The sequence below is a fragment of the Cariama cristata genome, unplaced genomic scaffold (assembly GCF_000690535.1).
Source record: "Cariama cristata isolate BGI_N322 unplaced genomic scaffold, ASM69053v1 scaffold22629, whole genome shotgun sequence".
NCBI lineage: Eukaryota > Metazoa > Chordata > Aves > Cariamiformes > Cariamidae > Cariama > Cariama cristata.
The window spans coordinates 31,466-44,160 of record NW_009634403.1 but is presented as its reverse complement, the minus strand read 5'-3'; the positions used below and the strand labels follow the sequence as shown (position 1 = coordinate 44,160).

Below are 12,695 nucleotides of genomic sequence, written 5' to 3'. Positions count from 1 at the left end.
TATTTCAGTGCTAAAGTTACTACTGCTGGGTGGTTGTTGGGAATGGAAATATGATGTGGACATTCACCTCTAGAGTACTTGACTTGACTCTGACCTAGGCTGGTAGTGACATCACATCAACATTTTGTCATTCTCAAGTGACTTGCAAAAGAAGTTGTGTTACCTTTATGGATAGTTGCCTAGTATGGCAGGAAGTCACCTAGATACTGCATGTAACCAAATATGGAGACAAATTAAGATAGAATAATACAAAGGCTTAGTTTACCTGGAGCTGTTTCAGTGAATTCTACATTTGCTTATAAAAATTCTTATTTTAGGAGTTAAGTATGAACACATTCTGCAAAGACTTTACTCTAGAAAGAATTTTTCTTTCAAAAAGAATTTTCTAGCAAAGTTTCGTCTGACTAGTTGAAGCCAGAAGAGTTATTCCTTTGGCACAGGAGAGATGATTATGGCTTTAGAGATGGAGATAGTAGGAGTTCTCAATTTTCATCAATTTCCTGAAAGATTCACTGTTTGCAGCCTTTTCATTTTGTTTCATGTTCAGGTAAATGTGTTGAAAGTAAGAGTTGACTTATGATGTAATGTTATTATTAACATTGAATTTATACCTGCACTAATGGTAGTGCACTTTATTGTGAACAGTTTCAATTCTGGCACGGTCTAATGGTCCTGCATTATCACACATTTATCTATAGTTGTCTATATCTGTAGTTGGGTTAAAAAAATCTACTGGTCAAAAATGTTTAAAGTCTCAGTTTACATGCCAGTACTTGAACTGAGTCAAATCTAAGCTACCCTTTCAGTGTTGGAAAGTAACATCTTCCCACTGTCATCTGTTGTTTTCATTCATTTTATTATGCAGGTTTTAGGTTTTACAAGTTGTAGCACACTGAACATACTGTGTAAAGTTGATTTTGATAGTATACTTTTATAATAATTCCATCTCAGTCTAACTTTTTTCAGTCCTAATTAAAATACTTAGACTAATTTAAAACATTGATTTGCACTTGCAGATAAATAGAGATGTACAGAAAAATATCAGAAGTGTTTAATTTCTTTATTATTCACAATATTCTGGAATGACTATAATATGTTAAGGGAGAGAAAAGAGAACTGGTGAAAAGAGCAAAACTACAAAATAAAGGAACTTGGGTTATGTTTGCTGCATTTAAACTTTTTGCCCAGAGTGCACTTCTCTTCTGGTGTACAGGAAACTTGTATTTTTGTAATGCAGTGGACAAGTGTTTGAGTGTGGGTTTGTATGTGGGTTCATCACAGAACTGAAGTGGAGTTGTCTCTCATCTCATAACTGATGGATGGCCTGACCATATGAGAGGGTATATTATTGATTCTCGTCACATGTGCCAGCACACACATACATTTGTATCATAGAAACAGATGTGCATTAGAAGTATGACAGGAAGCAGCTGCATTTTGGTTCATATTGAGACTAACAGCCAGGGTAGCAGTTCTGCTGAAAAGGACCTGGAGTGTAGGTTCAGCAAGTTGAACATGAGGCAGTAGGGTGCCCTGGGAGTGATGCAGGCTAACAGGATCCTGGGCTGTGTTAGTGGGAGCATAGGCAGTAGGTCGGGGTTAGTGACTTAGCACTTACTAAATCACATCAGGAGTACTGTGTTCAGTTTGGGCTCCCACTTCAAGAAAGATGTGGATTAGCCTGAGCAAGTCCAGTGAAGGGCCACCAAGATGACTGGGGACTGAAGCACATGACCAGTGAGGGAACTGAGCTTATCTAGCTTTGAGAAAGAAGGCCTTTGGGCAGAGGGGCCTAATAGCACCCTGCCAATATCTAAGAGAAATTTATCGAGGCAACAAAGGCAGGCTCTTTAATGAAGTGCATGGTAGGAGGACAAGAAACAACGGTCATAAATTGAATCTGAAGGGTTCCATCTGGATATAAGGAAAAAAAATTCTACTATGACGGTAGTGAAGTACTGGATCAGTTCCCCAGAGAGGCTGTGGAATCTCCAGCCAAGAGAATTTAGAGACCTGACTTGACAAAGCTATCAGCAACCTGGTCTGAATTCAGTGTTGACCCTGCTTTGACTAGGAGGTTGGACTAGATGACCTCTTGAGATACCTTCCAACCCAAATGATTCTATGATTCAGATCATCTGATTTTTATCAGTTGGAAAATAATTAAAATAATAGGAAATGTGGAAAACAATTATTGATCTTTGCAAACCACTTCTTCACAATTTTTTGATAATTAAACAGTATTCTCCAGCTTCTCAATGGATTTTATTGAGCCATACCTATGGCATATTCAATTAGGAAAAACAGCCATAGTTGTGGTGATGGCTTTCCCATTCAGTATGCAGAAACAGTCACTCTGTCTAATGTGGCAGAAACCTTCTTCAATATACTTAGTCAGCTGGGTATCTCAAAAGAAATACTGTCAAAGGAACAGATTTATTCATTCTGTTGTTTAGATACTTAAGGAGATGTGTAGGCTAAGGTGTCTCAATTCTGCTCTGTATCGTTTGGAAATGAAATATTCATTCCATGAACAGAAAATTCACTTGAATTTTAGATGAGGGCTACAGATGTATGTGACTAAGAGATGCAGTGCTATCCCACATACCTCGAAGTATTTCAAAATTCCATGAGGTTTGATTAATCCTCCTCTGTAGTTCACAAGATCTCAGTTTTTTGGCAGAAAGCCAGTATTTTGCAGACAAAACTGGTTCTCTAATGAATCTTTAAAATGCAGCCAAATCTGGTCAAGAATTAAGAGGTTAAAGAGCACTAACATGAAAACACCTGTGACCGCACATTGCCATAAGGGACTTGGAATAATTCTTCATACCTGCTAAGTGTCACAATATGGAAAAGTCTTGGGAAGGATTTTTGGAAGTGATTCAGAATTCAATGAAATCACCTTTAACCTTAAAAGGCTGCACTGTTGATTCATGCCATAAGCTGTTCAGTTTGGTAGACTGGAACCTCTTCATAGCCAGCAGGTGACTGTGAACCAAATACGTAGCTGGGAAAAGAAACATTATGATTCCTTACTGCCCATTTTGTTTACTGGCAGTAAAAAATGAAATATCCTTGGAAGACACTAATTTACCTGAAGGATTACTTCTTGCTAGTCCCCCAAAAAACAAAAATAATGGAAGTTTGGTGGAGTATGTTTTCAGATAAACTAAACCAAGCTAGTCAGATGGTTGGTGTCATCCACACCAAAGACTGTCAGCCAATGCACAGTCAAATGTACTGAATAAGTGTGAATCTTTAAGAGGAGATCTGTCCAGCCCTTCAGTCAAACTGTCTTCTGTTCAGTGTCCTGAAGTGTCAGTGTGTGTAGCGTAGAATCTGAAGTCCTAGGGTCACCCAGCAAATGTGTAACAATGAGGTGTGACAATTTACAATTGTAAATTGAGCCTTGAAAACAAATTTGATAGTTTTAAAATTAGAAGATATTAATTATTGTAAGAAATCCATCCAGCTCAAGATATTCTTTAAACACATCCTATAATTAGTGTTAAGAGCTGCAAATAAGTAGGAAAGCTACATGTAATTATCTTATTCAACACCTGCAGATATTTCATTTTTCTATGTGTTTGTTTTCAGTTACATTCAAGTGAACATTCATGGAAGTGCTTAATTACAAATGCTGCAGACATTTAATCTGGAGAATATGAAAGTAATTATATCTAAACAAACAAAAACATTCTTCACAAATAATAGTTCTGTATTTTTAGTTATCCAGATATTTTAAAATAGCATTTTATGGAAACTTTGTTCTAACATATTAAGTATAAATGGAGCTGTTACTAAGTCTTTATTCCTTTAATTCTTTAAGAAATCATTGACATAAGGCAAACTGATAAAGTGGGTAAGTCTTAACAGTAGGACACTGGAGCAGTTTCCAGCTCTTATGTCTAAGTGCATAACCTGGCCACATAGTGATTGCACATTAGGACTAAACTTGGATGCATACATTCTAGTTTGTGTCAAAAAAAATGCAGGTGCAGAAATGGAACCACAATATGTATGAACATTTGGGAATCAGGATTGCAGGGCATATTGCAAAATGCATTTGCCTTTCAACTAGGATATAGCCAGAGAGAATTCAATACCAATGTATGTGTTAAAGTTAGCATGGCTCAGAGATCCATGTTAATACACTGTGAAAAACCTCCACCTTGGTCTGTTCTCTCTAGGCCATAAAGTGACAAAAGTGCAGTGAGAGGTCATCAGAGCCTAGCACTCTTGAGCTATCTTGAGATTTCTTACCTGTCTAGCTTGGTAGCATGGAGCTCTGTGTCAGATGATTTACCTTATTCTGGTACTATGACTGCAGTATATGCATTTCGATTTTTTGAAAAGTGTGTAGTTTGGTTTTGCCCCTATTTTTTAGGGAATGGAATTCTCCCACCCACAAGAGGACCTGTGGTCATCTAGACCTGTGGTCATCTAGAGTTTCTGAACCTAAATAAAGCCTGTTTTAATTAACTATTATGTTACTGTGATGTTTCCAATCACTTTCTAATGCTTATGTGTTGTCTTATACCTAGAATGGCAAAGCAGCAAAGCAAAGTGAAGCAACAAATCGGCCTTCTATATATCAGACCAGTGAGACATAGTGGTTCCTATGTAGTGAGGATGCCCATGTCATAAGTGAAGCATGGCAGGCAGTCTGAGAAAATATGTTCTGTTGGACCTATGATAGTTTCTCCAGATGTGCTAGTCCAAGTACTTTTGTTCTGTGTTACCAAAGCTGAGCAAATCATGATGCAAATCAACACACACACCATGACAGCTCAGGGCACAGCTGGCCAATCCGCCAGCGCTTGTGAACTTGACTCCTATGCTGGCACTGTTGGAATTGCCATCAAGAATCAATTACTGGAGTTTCAGAAAGGCTAAAGAGGCATTTCCAGATGGCAAGGAGAGTGGGCGGAGGAGATTTAGTTACTCCAATGCAAGAGTCAGTACAGTGTTGAATCTTGCCTGGTCTATTCAGTTGGTCTGCCCGGCCCAAGTGAGACAGTAATTGCAGCACTGTGTCTGTGCTATTGGGTATCTTTGCACCGTGCTTCTTAGTGATGACAGAATGTGCAGGTGTTTTCATTCTTCTAGCTTCTCAAGTGAATAGTTGACTGAAAGCATACTTTGTATTTATGTAGGGGTAGTTATGTACAGATTTTTCCAGGACCAATCATATTTTTGCTTCTGCAAAATTTGTCTGGGTTCCTTTGATATTTTTTCATCCTTTTACCAGGTATCTGGTGTTTCAGTAGTCATACCCAGTTGGATTAATGTCACAGCTGCTGTAGTTCTGACTAGGTTGCAATACATGCACGATCACAGGTGTTCTTCAGTACATGTTCTTGTGCTATGTCCACGTGCACAGAAAGTCTGATGCTTCAGGGAAACATTTACTCTGCGTGAATGACACAATTGCTGAGTGCTTGAACAGTTGGTCAGGGACAAAGCTTCAGACTTTCTCACCATTCACTACACAATGTGTATGTACATATTTCTGTCCAGGAAACCAGGCATAAAAATATAGAGGGAGAGTAATTTCAGCCAGATTCTCATATTTCACATTTTACTACTGCTGCAAACAGTAGTTGCTAATCAAAAAACAACAGGTATATGCAGACAGTTGTGAGAGCAAACCAGTGTTCCAAGTTTTCACCTGTTTGCACCCAAAACATGTTCCGTTTTCTCAAGCAAGGCTATGTGACAAAAAAGCTGGGAAATAACTGGTGTATGTCAGCTGCCATGTGAAATTCTGAGTAGACAAACAGAGTGATTTTGGAGCAAGTTTAGAAAGGCAGTTTATGAAGTTTTTCTTTTATGTTCAGTTCCACGCTCAGTGTTCTTATGACTGGGAATGGAACAGTGGTTATGACCTGTGACAGATGAATCAATGCTTTCATTCTACCAAACACCAGAAAATATTTCCTCATTCTGAAGTAAAAATTCATGGCTGTACTGGAAAAGAGATTTGTATTTTCAAAGACCCAGTAATGACATGTGGGACACTAGAAAGCAGGAGAAATTTTTAGACATCAGACTAAGGAACAGGCATCAACCGGAGTTCGATTGGAGATAACTGTGCACAAACCAAAGGAGAAGAGAAATCCAGTGGGGGATTGGGAGTTTATAGCAAAGATAAGTAAAAGTACCGGGCAGTGTTCTTCACACTTGGAAACTGTCACAATGAGAGGGAAGAGAAATAAGAAAAGTCACAGACAGCTGGAAGCACTCAGCCATCACCACATTCTTCATGGAAGCAGCAGAAGATCTCTCTTAAAACGTAACTGTTGCAAAGGAACAAAAATGTCTACCTATAGTTGACTGCTGCTGAAACCTTAGAAAAATCAAGCTTGTTCATGAAAAGATCTCCAACTGTCCACTAAAGATTACAGGGTTTTTTATAGGGATGCTCTTTTAAGATGAATTGTAGACAGACTGTTCTTCAAGGCACAGGCAGATGAGGAAGGGCAGCTAATTTAGTAGTGAAAAGATGAGTCTAAACATGTTTTAAAGGAAGAATTCAAGTCATCCGAAGAACCTGAAAGAATATTTAAATCATTGTCCTAAACACCATGTGACCATGTCAAACTAATACAATGCTTCTCTGTGTTACAGTCACACTTTTTCTTGGTGATGTTGGCAAGCTGTAGACTGAGATATGCTTCTGAAGTGAGTGAGTGAGGAGGGTGGTATGTATAGGCACTTACGATATTCCTTATAATATACCTTCTAAATATTTCAGATATTTCAAAAGATTCAAAGTATATACAAGTGAAAAACATGTAACTGATTATTCCTGGTCGTTCTTACTTTGCGAATGAAGAAAGGTAAAAGGTGATCTATTGTGGAAGTTAATTTCTGACTTTGTAAGTGATATGAATTATTTGGTTTTGTGGAATAAAAGGCCTAGGAAGTTTCAATGGCCTCATCACCTACAGAGTTGAGGCCAGTCTTTTATTATGAGGCTAATAGACCTCTGAGGAGATGATTGAAGGAAGAACAAAAGTAAAGGAAACAAATAAGAACAAGGGAAAATAAGCACCCAAAATCAGGCTGTGGAAGAACAAAATTCATCAAAGTTCTTAGTCATCTTAACTTTAAATGTTTTTATTGTGGACATGCCAATCTGAAATAGTCACCCAAATTCTTATAATAGTCAAGGAAGAGGAATAGATTCTTTACTGTGTTTCATCTCTGCTAATTTGGACATTTATGCGAAGATAAGGCACCTCAGTCTCTACTGGCAGTATTTTCTGGTCTCCTTTGGCTATAATGGGAGTGCAAGTTGAAAGTTCAGATCCGCACATCTACACTGTAGGTATCTATGTTTAATGGGGTGAATCCCATCCTAAGGCAGTGGAGAACTTGTTTAAATGAAGATACAGTCCAGTTCATTATTAGACAGGAATGACAGAATTCTGAATAATAATGCAACAAGAAAGAGCTATTAAAAATAATTTATTCTTTTCCTAGAAAAATACAGAAGAGATGCATTTGTATGCTATGATGGTGATGAAACACTATCTGCCTAGCAGCAACTGAAGCACACTTTGAATATCATCTAATAAAGTCAGATGTTTTAAATTAGCAGATATAACTTGAATCCAGGGATTTTGAAAAAGATCTTTGAAGTATTAAGGATGGATTCCTTTCATCTAACTTTGGCCACTCTTAGGTATGGAGTTCAAAGCAGTCTAAACTAAGACACTTTCTGTAGTCAATGGAAAGAGAGAGAGGCACCTGCAGACTTGTCCTAGCAGAAAATAGATGCCCAAGATATCTGGAAGGAATAAACTCATGAAGGTACCTAGTTTTCTCCACTGAGTATAGAAAGGACCTAGGTGACTAGCTCAGTCTAAACAGCTAGCTTTCAGACAGCTGAATTTAAATTAATATCCTCCTGAATGTTGATTTTCAACAAGCTTGCGGTACAGGGGAAGTTGCAGGGCTGGAAGAAAGGTAATGTGCCAATATTTTAAAAGCTTAAATAAGATTATAGTCTAGTAAACTGGACACTATTCTCATGTTAAATAATGATAGGTACATACATTATAATACTGGAAGGGATCGTTTTAATGATCTAGTCTGACTAACCCTGCTCATACAAACCAGAGACATTGCTTCAATTTATTTCTGTTTGGAATAGAGTATATCTTTTAGAAAAACACTGACTCTTTACTTAAAAAATTCCAGCAATGGAAAATCCACTAGAGCCATCATAACTTGTTCCAGTAGTTAAATACCTTCTCCATAAAAACATTTGCACCTTATTTGTAGCCTAAAGTTTGTCTAGCTTTATCTTGCGGAATTACATGTATGATACTGTTGCTTGGTAAACTGAAAAGCCCTGCATAACTTGTGTTTTCATATACATTTTTATTGAGTAAGATCAAATTACTTGTCGCATTGTCCTCTTTTTAATTAGCTAAGTGAGTGTAATCTTTGATGGAATTTCTATCTTTTTAATTCTTTAATTATATTTGTGTGTCAGTTCTGAATTTTTTATTTTTGAACTTCCCTTTTGGACTGAATTTCAACATACTTCAGAACAGAATTCAGTGTTCCAGTAATATCTGTATGAATACTTAAAACAGGTAAAATAACTTCCCTGTTTCTATGTAAGCTCTGTTTGAACATCAGAGATTTTCATTATTCTTTTTGGCCACAGTGTTCCCCTCAAAGTTTGTATTCGGCCAATTTTCTACTTTGATTTCCATGTATTTTTGGAAACTGTTCCCGAAGTTAGACCTTCGCGTGCTATAATGTTGACCTTCATGCACAGGAGTAAAAAGTAGATAATATTGTTCATGTAAATCAACAATAAATGTAGACCTTGTGATATAAGTTGATTTTTTTTTCAGGAGATTAAATCAGATTTTAATTGTTGTCAATACACTTTATAAATGTCAGATGAGTTAGCTCTCATTTTTGTAAGAATAATTCACAATTTAAGAGCAGCCAGAAAATGTATTCAAGTATTGTATTGTTTTAGAGAGGAAAATTTTAAGAGACCAACACACTGATGCTTCTCGTAATGCCTTTAAACAATACCTTTCCACAATGGAGGATTCCAGGTTTGGCAGAGATACAATTAATTAGAAAACTGAAGGAGTTCACCAGCAGAGAAGGTGGCAAATACTTTTGAATTATGTAGACACAAATGGATTAAGGCCTGTGAAAAGAATACCGGTGGCTTTGATTGTAAAGTATGAAGCTAAAAAATGCCTGTTCTGCTTGCCAGTGAAATTCTGCATTTGCAAGTACCTGATGAGATGGTACATAAATTTTCTAAAACACTTAGGGAAATCTTCCCAGTGATGTAATTTCCAGTATCTCATATGAGGATTTCTTGATGTTTTGACTGAAAGTTTGTGCTTGAAGTAAAGCTATGAAATTTTATTTTTATTCATTTATTTCTGTGTACCGTGATGATGCTTAAAGCCATTGATCACATATAAGTAGTTCACTTTACTGGGGCATTATGTATACCTATAGAAGAAGAAGAAGACCCCAGAAAACTTTCCATTGAAATGTAGCGCACAATAAGGTGGAGGTGAACAAACAGGTAGGAATGGAGTGGTAGGAAAAAAAAAAAAGAAGTGTATTAATCATATTTGATAGTTCAAACAAACCAAAATACAATTACTGTTAATTCTTAGCTGCAACCTAATTATCGTAAGTAAAACATAAATATCAAGTACTGACTGTAAGCTTCTTGTGAAAACGGAGGACCACTGGATAGTAGCCAGTCACCCAGACTTTAAGACACTTATTCCATATGGGAACCATAACTGGTGCTGTTGGCAGTTTTTTGCATGTGTGTGTCTGTGCTGAAGGCTAAATTAGCCTATGGACTAGGCTAGTCAGGGTAAATTAGCCTCTCTTGAGCTCTGCATTGTTCTGAGCTGCTTTTATTATCCAGACAAGTTTATTTAAGGATAGTATTGCTGTGCTGCACTATGAACAAGTCCATTTTCTCTTGTTTTATTCTACTGTGCATAGAGAACTAATTGTCTTTGGGCTAGAGGAACCATTAACTTCATGATTACCGTACATATCTGAAATGCAGAAGATCAGAATTTCCGTTCATGTTCTGTCATTTTTTAATATTGATAGTGTCTATCCAGCCTACCAGTGCATAGAACTGATCTTCAGCCTTACTCCGTGGTCTGGTTTATTGAATTATTTGCGCAACATGGAAGCGCGCCATTTTCTTAATATTACAAAATGTTAATAGGTGCCTTCTGGATTATCAATTGTTACAGCTTATGGGAACTTCACCAGGGATTCTGAAAAACTGATTCTGAGTGCTTGGTACAATCAGGCAGGCAAAGCAGAGACTCATGCTCCTAAGAATGGGACTTGATTTGTATTTTCATATGTTTTAATATAGATTTTTTTAATTAATCCATCAGATTTGTTCCTGTCTTCTCATCAGACTATAGCCTCAAGAGATGCATGTGGATTTTTTCAGTTTCGTTTTTTGGGGTTTTTTGTTGTTTGGGTTTTTTTTTTTTTTGGCAAAGAAGGCGTAACAGCTATAACGTATTTTCTGAATTCTATGATGAATTAATAAGGGGTATTTGTGCTTTTTGAGTTCTATTCTTAGTGGTAGAAAGGTTAATCACACATAGACTCTTCCATTCCCTTGTAATAATCTAAGATATAAAACCAATTGGTTTAGCCATGATTTATGAAAATTATTGTGAAATATAGATTTAATATTTGGACATTTCTTTTATACTTTCCTATAATGACTGTACTAAAAAATACATTTTGTGTATTTTACTGTACAGAGCTTCCAGAATATTGGTCATTGTTTGCTAAAGTCATAAATCCCTACAAGAAGTTTTGGCTAACCATTTTATGTGAAAATTCTTTCGTAAGACCATCTTTCTGAAATAAATAGATATGAATTACAAAATATGGAAGACAATTACTAGTAATTTCTACTGAAAACCTTCTAAAACCAACTTTTTGCTATAAACCATATATATCTGAAGTTTAGAAAATGAAATGCAAAAGCACTGGTACCTACTTCTTTAGAAGTGTTTGGCTGTGGGGTTGGTTGTTTTTTGGAGGGGGCCTTTGGTGATGACGTTGAATACAGAATAAAGAGTTTTACATTATTAAGCAAGGTTTAAGATAAGATCTTTATGAATCAATCAAAAATATTTCATATAACATCTACACAATAATATTATTGAGGCACAAGACTATGTATTTGCATATTACGTATTTATATTTATATTTTTATTTTAAGTTTAGAAGAATCCACTTTTTAACTGTCATGGTTGACTCTATTCAGGCTCCACAGTTCAGGCTGGAGATCGTGTTTGACACATACTCCAAGATGATGCCTGTTGCTTTTTATAAATTTGTTGTTACAGTTCTTGGACATCAAGAAAGAGGGCACTAGATGGCAAAATTTCTGTGTGTCTGTTGTCTACAGAAAGTATGCGGAATGTATTGATCACGTCTCATTTTAAAATTTCACATATAAGAGGTTCCATAAACTGAAGTCCAATACTGGCATATTTTGTTTCATTTCAGAAGGATTGATGAAAATTAAGAATGTTGCACCACTGCAATTTCTATTCTGTTAGCAACTGCCAGGTGTGAACATTTTCCTTACAGTTTCAGCTCCAGGAATCAGAAACCAGTAAGCCTTTACCTTCATAATAAGCAAAATTTCACCATTCATAAAGTAAGGGTACGTACATGTAAAACATTTTGCTTTTGCATGTTGCCAAAGGTAATGATGTTTGGCTTCAGTGTAGATTAAGCCTCAGACTTTAGATTATTTTTTAAAATTTCACATTACTAAAGTTTATGATATGTAGCAAGTGTTCTGTTAAAATCTGGCTGATCCTGGATGGGAACAAACAGCAGCCTAAGGGAGATCAGCTTATCTTTGCCCAAACTCTGTGCTTCAGGAGACCTCTAATTTAGTAACATTTGGATAACAAACCTAGAGGTTGGCATAAAGCTCTTCTTGGCACATTTTAAACAACTTTTAGTCTTATAAAAAGAAGCTTGTCCCACTAAGCTCTAGGTTTGCTGGAGCTGTTTAACAGTAGCTGTGCCCTGCAGCTCTTTTAGTGATAAATGAGCCGCTTCAAATAAGTGCAATTGCAGCCAACTGTGCAGAAGGAATCATTAAAAAAAAATTTAAATAAGAAATTTTTGAAGCTTAAAAATGCACAAACAAAGTATGTTAAATCAAAATATATGCTGCTCCTTTTAATGGAAAAGATTGCTACTGGCTAAATCTGCCAGCTTCAATAGGTGTGCCAAAAAGCCAAGGAATCTGGCAGAGTCCATAGATAGCAGTTCCATCTTTCATCTATATTTCTTTTCTGTATTTATCTTACTTTAGAAAATGCAGAGAATGTCTTTTCCTTCCGACTTGGCACTGTTTCCAAACCACAGAAATACAGAGAGCAGCTTCTTGCAATTGTTTAGCTCTCTGCACCGCTCTTATCCTTGTGACTATGTGAAATGTTTCTTTCTAATTTGGCAATAATAGTATTTTTATGTTTATGGAATAATAACTTAGCTAAATTGTCAGATATTAAAATTAGTTTTCTTGAGAGATACTGGGCTTAATGCATAAGGAAAGAATGCCAGGTAATTATTTTTGGCATTCAGCTGATAAAAAATCATTTCCTTGTATG

General features: G+C 36.4%; 1 protein-coding gene across 1 annotated transcript in view; it reads left to right on the top strand.

Moving 5' to 3' along the window:
* The window catches only part of ARMC4 (armadillo repeat containing 4), an 87,254-nt gene that overhangs the window by 60,848 nt on the left and 13,711 nt on the right, over positions 1-12,695 (top strand). The gene's annotated exons all lie outside the window — the stretch shown is intronic.